The following is a 7,588-nucleotide window of genomic DNA, read 5'->3' on the forward strand; positions in this document are numbered from 1 at the left end:
CCAGAGCAAATTACTCCGCTGGTGTGAACAAAACGAGAATTATTCGGAGCCTGATTTTCATAATAATTTAGCCTTATAATATTATTTCTGCAACTGTTAGATTTTATGTAAACATATTTTCAATACTGAAAGTGTATTGCCTACAACTCAAACTACAAAATTGGGAGACCTATATTGTGCGTAAATTTTTCCGGTCCCTAACGGAAATCACTAGCAACTTGTTATTGTTTACGTTTCGGGCACCTTCCTTTACTGTTCTCTACTTTCTATTACTGTAATCGGCTAATATCGATATGGCGGTGATATTTAATTGATTTGATATTTTTGAAGGGGTTCAGTACACATTTCGTAGCGGGCGATAGCGGGCGATTGTGGTAAATATAGTAGCGGGCGATGTGGGGCGCTAGTGGCGTTTAATGGGTGCACTTTTTATTATCTATTTCACCCCAGAAGTGATAACGCTTTGGGGTGGCGAGTCATATTTTATAATCATAAATAAACATATGGAATTAATATCTTAGTGGCGACGTGCACTTATTTGCAGGTCAAATGTATATTAGTTTTGGGAGATGATATTTTTTTCCTTGTAAATCATCTCTCTGTTATGCATTGTATGATGTTTTCTTTATATTATATACGATTTGTAAAACATTTGGGTGTATTCCTCTTAGTGGGGACCTGTGCTTGTGTCTGGATGAGACTTTTAGGTGATCTCAAACTAAGTGCTCTTGGAATCTACATCTGTTCCCTATTTGAACCAATTCCCCTCTGTCTTACCTTTTCTTGGGTGCTTTAATTGTAATTCTAGAACTTTTTACTTTACCATTTTCTTCCTTTTTACTGGCGCTGATATGACCTTAATGTGTTGTAAGTGCCGTAAAACCCTTAAAAACAAACAAAACAAAAAATAAAAATAGAACAAACAAACAAACAAATAATGTGAAATACTGAAACCCCGATGATTGACCTTCGAATAAATTAATCATGTTATATAGTTCCTGGGTTTCAAAGAGTACTGATAATAAAATATAGAGTATAATAGATATTAAGAAAATTGTATTTTTACTCCGATTTTGAATTTTGTGCCTTTTATCCTTGATTGATAAATAAAAGTTGGATGTGGAATTACAGAACAGTGTTTGTTTAGTTTGTTCAATAATCAATGAATGTGTGTAAAGTCGAATGAAGGGAGGTAATAATCAAGAATGGGTCTCATTTTTTTCAAAAACGACCGGATGAAATGGGATGCAGCGTGGTTCAGCTGTACGGTCTTTGCTTCGTACCCTAAAGGTACCGAGTTTGATCACCCGCTGTTGCGCTGTGTGACCTTGAGCAAGTCACCTCGCTCTAGCTCAATTTGCGGCGCTGCACTGCCGGCTGACGCCTGGGTTATTCCAGTCTTCCCTTGGAATAGACCCTAGAGACAAATTTTCCCCCTATGAGATGAATAAAGGGTATTTTATTTTTATTTTATTTGTCATTTATGAACAGGTTGACTGTTGCGGCCCAAAGAGAAGGTTTCGAACTAAAAATCAACCAGTATTGCTGGGATTCAGTTAGTAATGTGTTACCTCAAATATTTTGATATTCGCATTCCATATGTTTCGAGTTGGATGTGAGGTGATACATTACAGGGAAAACTTAACCCTGTGACGTGTAATACGATTGTCACCCATCCAATCGATTACCCCGGTCGGTAAAACACGTTAACTTATAACCCATACCTAAGAAACAATCTTACACCCTAGCAGTGGCGTGACATGCTTACAGTATAAGGTGGTGCCAGAATCAGAAGAAAATGACTTAAAACATGCTATATTTGTAAATACAAAAAGAAAGAAAAAAATTAAAGAAAAGACTTACTCAAATAAGTAAGATGCGGTATATACAATTTCTCATTATTATTATTATTATTATTATTATTATTATTATTATTATTATTATTATTATTATTATTATTATTATTATTATTATTATTATTATTATTATTATTATTATTATATTATTATCTTATTATTATTATTATTATTATTATTATTATATTATTATTATTATTATTTTATTATTATTTATTATTTTATTATTATTTTTGATACTGTAATCCATTTTTTAAAAAAAGATGGATGCGGTGCCAGGCACCAAATCAACCAATATAGCCACGCCCCTGCCCCTAGAATAAGAGACTTCTCGACGGGTTGAAACAAAAGAAAAGATTAACTCAATCCTATTACGTCATCAAAAAGTCGGAGATAAAGATAAAGGGAGTAAATCTGACTCATGAATGAACAACACAAAACAAACGACGTTTCGGCCCTTGGCCTTTTTCAAGTAAACACAGAATACATATATTATATTTATATTAGATTGTCATAATAATATAGGCGAACATTTGTAAATGTGTGTGTGTGTGTGTGTATGTGTGTGTGGGTGCGTGCAATGGAAGAAAGAGAGAGAGAGAGGGGGGGGGGAGATAGTCTATTAAAGGCCAGAAAACCCCAATTCTTGATGAGCTTGTGGAGGGAAATAACGAATATAGCAGATGTATTTGAAACAACAAGAATTGGATAGCTCATACGGTAGAGTCTCGCTCTCCCCGGCCAGGCGGAGTTGTCGTACCAGCAGTGGCGTGGCGTGCTTACAGTATAAGATGGTGCCAGAGAATCAGAAGAAAATGACTTTAAATATGCTATATTTGTAAATACAAAAGAAAGAAAAAATATTAAAGAAAAGACTCAAAAAAGTAAGAGGCGGTATTTACCATTTCTCAGTTTTATTCTTTTTTTTAATGCTGTAATACATTTATTTTAAAAGATGGATGCGGTGCCAGGCACCAAATCAACCAATATAGCCACGCCCCTGCGTACCAGTAAGGTCGCGGGTTCGAGCCCCCATCTCTGCCGCGAAGTTTTTATTCTCTGTTGTCTTCTGGCACTTTCCTACTCACTTCATTTCTTGTTATTATTAACATAAGTGCCTGCTACATTCACTTTTCTGAATTTGAAATTACAACACAAGCAGGCCCCATTCAAAGCAGGGAAGAAATCACTTCGTCCAATTACCAGACTTGCCAACCACTACGAATATTTCGTTGTACGGTGATTTTAAAAACATTTAATTGAGCTTTATATAGCGCAATATCCACTAAATGTGCTCAAAGCGCTTTACAAGGGGTCCCTGGTGAACAGCAACATTTAACATGTAGGACGAGACATGACGCCTGTTAGGTGATATTACAATTTTTCGGACAAAGACAACGCTGTTAACGGCCACGTACTCATTTTACACCTGAGTACGGTGAGAGAATGTGAGTAAAGAGCCTTTTCCAAGGACTCAACTATGCACCGGGCGCGAGGCTCGAACCCAGGACCTTCCGATCCGAAAGCGAGTGTCATACCACTAGACCACAACATAGCCGATTTGGTCGGAGAATTAGTTTGGAATTACAGATATTTCTTTGATTTGACACATTCGTCGGATAGCCGATGAATCATCAGTGATATGCCCCTTTTCATGCGTCGGTGATGGTGATTGCTGCGCAGAATTTGTGATCAAATTTCAAAACTCCGGAATATATTCAAAACAGTGCTTCAAGATTGGTAACAAAACAAAAAAAAGACTTGCGCACTCACTCTCTTTTCCTTTACTGTATGAACTTCACTTGCTTCCAGTTAAAGAACGGTTTAAATTTACAATTGCCATGTTGTTTTTTAATTCTCTCCTTACCAGCTATTTTCGGGATTTTCAACAAAACTTCACACCCAACTAACATAAAAATATTTTTTTTTTAATCACTCAAACACAATAGCAATAAGTTCTTGCGATACATTACATAGTTTCTTTAGCTCTATAACACAGTGTTCATTTTCTTTAAATTTTATGATGTACAAGAGAAATTTGGATCAGAAAAATGTTGGTTGTAACGTAACGAATGTGACGATTTCCCTATAGGGAATGAGATTAGCGGAAGAGTAGCGTCCCTTGATTGGACGTCACCCATAGTTTGTGACGTCACCGGCGGAAAAGTTATTAGAGAGAGAACGTCATGTTGGTTGTGCGCATGCGTCTCTCGTCCTCGCGTTTTGCCTAAAAAATTATTTAATTACCTAAAACCCCGCCAAGGTCACTCTGTTCGCAAATGGATACCACTAAAGTCTGTTTTAAGATACCACGATTGGAAACGTATAATAATAATAATAATAATAATAATAATAATAATAATAATAATAATAATAATAATAATAATAATAATAATAATAAATTATGCCTTTTCCGCCACAACATCATTAGATACCGTCGCCTAGGCATTCCACGAAGGAATATAGATAACTCAACAAACAAGATGTCTGATGTCAACAGGAATCACCCATGTTGTCCAAGTGAGCAAATTGGGGGTTAAAATCTTGCTCAAGGAAAAAAACGAAAAAGCCTGAAACGGGACTCGAACCCCGGTCCTTCCGGGTCACAGGGCAATGCCTTAACCGCTAATAATAATAATAATAATAATAATAATAATAATAATAATAATAATAATAATAATAATAATAATAATAATAATAATAATAATAATAATGATAATAATAATAACAATAATAAATGACATTCGTATAGTGCCTCTGCCCGATTTCATCAGAGGTTCGGCTCGCGCAGTTTCATATCTCGGCTATGTGGTCTAGTGGTATGACACTCGCTTTCGGATCGGAAGGTCCTGGGTTCGAGCCTCGCTCGGTGCATAGTTGAGTCTTTGGAAAAGACTCTTTACTCACATTCTCTCACCGTACTCAGGTGTAAAATGAGTACCTGGCCGTTAACAGCGTTGTCTTTGTCCGAAAAAATTGTAATATCGCCTAACAGGCGTCATCTCTCGTTCTTCGTGTTACGTGTTACTGTTGGTCAGGGACCCCTTGTAAAGCGATTTGAGCACGTTTAGTGGATATCGCGCTATATAAAAGCTCAAGTTTTTTGTTTATCTCGGAGTGTTGATACGTTACAACATGCCTCGCCCTCACGCACATTGATCTACTGTGTTTTTTTTAAAAATCATATTGAAATCAAATACAATAGAGATTTACTAACAAACCAATAATTACTACCCAATTGATTTAACTGTTCTATTGCCCAAGTGTGCAGTGAGGTGAAACATTGTCAAACAGACACATTTATTGTCAAATAAGCTTACTTATTTTTCTCATTTATTTGGAGTTGGGAGGTCGATGAGGTAAGGCTGTGTGATATCACTGACATAAATTGAGCTTTGATATAGCGCAATATCCACTAAACGTGCTTAATGCGCTTTCTTACTTACTACAAGATATGAAGTGAGTAGAAAAGTGCCAGAAGACAATAGAGAATAAAAAATTTTTTCGCGGCGGTGGTGGGGTTCGAACCAACTAAATGTGCTCAAAGCGCTTTAAAAGGGGTCCCTGGTCAACAGCAACATTTAATATGTAGGACGGGACATGCCACCCGTTAGGCGATATTATAATTTTTCGGACAAAGACAACGCTGTTAACGGCCAGGTACTCATTTTACACTGAGTACAGTGAGAGAATGTGAGTAAAGCGAACATAAAAGCGTTTCCAGAAGAAAAAAACACATAAATTTGATCATGTTTTGACTTTTACACATTTTGATCACAAGACATATGAAAAGTTCTAGCCAGCATGAAGAATAAACAGTAATGATTTTCTTTGTTTAGAACCAAGATGGAAGCTGTTGCCGGGCGGCGTGACATCAGACTACTGAATCCTATTATGGGCCTGAATTACATCCAGCCCTTCGATTGAACATTTTAGAAATAATCTGAAAACAGAACTTTTTCCCCGTGCCTTTTGGTCCGTTGTCTATTTTAATTTGTGCATTGATTAACTATTGATTGTAATAATACTGTTTTTTTGGGAGTATTTTTTTTCCATAGCGCCGTGAGCACCTTTGAGTGGAAGTGTGCGCATTATAAATCCTTCATTATTATTATTATTATTATTATTATTATTATTATTATTATTATTATTATTATTATTATTATTATTATTATTATTATTATTATTATTATTATTATTGTTATTATTATTATTATTATTATTATTATTATTGTTATTATTATTATTATTATTATTATTATTATTATTATTATTATTATTATTATTATTATTTATTTATTATTATTTATTATTATTATTATTATTATTATTATTATTATTATTATTATTATTATTATTATTATTATTATTATTATTATTATATTATTTTATTATTATTATTATTATTATTATTATTATTATTATTATTATTATTATTATTATTTTTATTATTATTTTATTATTTATTATTATATTATTATTATTATTATTATTATTATTATTATTATTATTATTATTATTATTATTATTATTATTATTATTTTATTATTATTATTATTATTATTATTATTAATATTATTATTATTATTATTATTATTATTATTATTATTATTATTGTTATTATTATTATTATTATTATTATTATTATTATTATTATTATTATTATTATTATTATTATTATTATTATCATTATCATTATTACGTGTAAAGGAGTTTTTTGGCCATATAAAAAAAAGTGTTTCTTTTATTTTTCATTTTTCATTTTTTTTCTTTTTTTTCTTTTTCTATTTTTTTTTTGGTTTTTTTTTTTTTTTTTTTTTTGAGCACGATAGTAAGAAAAAGTAGTCCTTCAGAGTGATTGGGCAATGATACAAGAAGTGATAATACGTAAAGTACATGCTATTGTTATATGAAAAAGATTTAAACTCGAAATCGATGAAGTAATTGAATCATAAACAACAGGCGTCACTGACAATACAACAGCTGTGGTCTTGAGTGACGGCAGAAATCAGTTACGGTGAATTAATTATAGATTTTAAACAAATAAATAATAAAAGCATTCAAGATCAACGGTACTGGTTATAATCCCTCCCCCCCCCCCCCCCCCCCCCATTTAAAAAAAAACAAAAAAAAAAACAACAAAACAAAAAAAGATACCAAAAAAAACCGAACAAAAACAAACAAAAAAACAACAACAACAAAAACAAAAAAAAGCAAACAGTTTAGCCAGTATCACGTTATAAATGTTGAGGTGTCACAAATGAAGGCAAATTAAAATGGAATGAACACATCATCAGTATTAGTGGAAGGTTGGTTGGATAAGTGGAGCACTTTTTCAGACTTTCGTGTGTAGCAAGAAAATATCTGATGTATTTAAAACATCGGACACACGTAATCTATTCATAGATTTGCCTTTTCTTTACAATATTGACTCACTCAATCCTAGAGATTTTTCCTACTTTTCAAAATTGGAAAAATGCATTAACAATAAACATGTACACAGAGAGCTTTATTAAACTATTATTAACATGTAAAAACGAAAAACATTAGCTTTGATACTACGCCTATAATTTGTCTCAGAAAAATGTAATAAACAGGCATGGGGTGAAAGTAACCCGGGTAAACTACGGATATAGTCGGTGTTAGGGTTGAGGGAGTTAAAGCGCTTCACAAACATTATTTCGTAATTTTAATGAACGACAAGAGATTTTAAAAAGCATGTCAAAATTCTC

The sequence above is a fragment of the Berghia stephanieae genome, chromosome 10, assembly GCF_034508935.2.
Source record: "Berghia stephanieae isolate SIO BIC M18660-M18661 chromosome 10, UCSD_Bste_1.3, whole genome shotgun sequence".
NCBI lineage: Eukaryota > Metazoa > Mollusca > Gastropoda > Nudibranchia > Aeolidiidae > Berghia > Berghia stephanieae.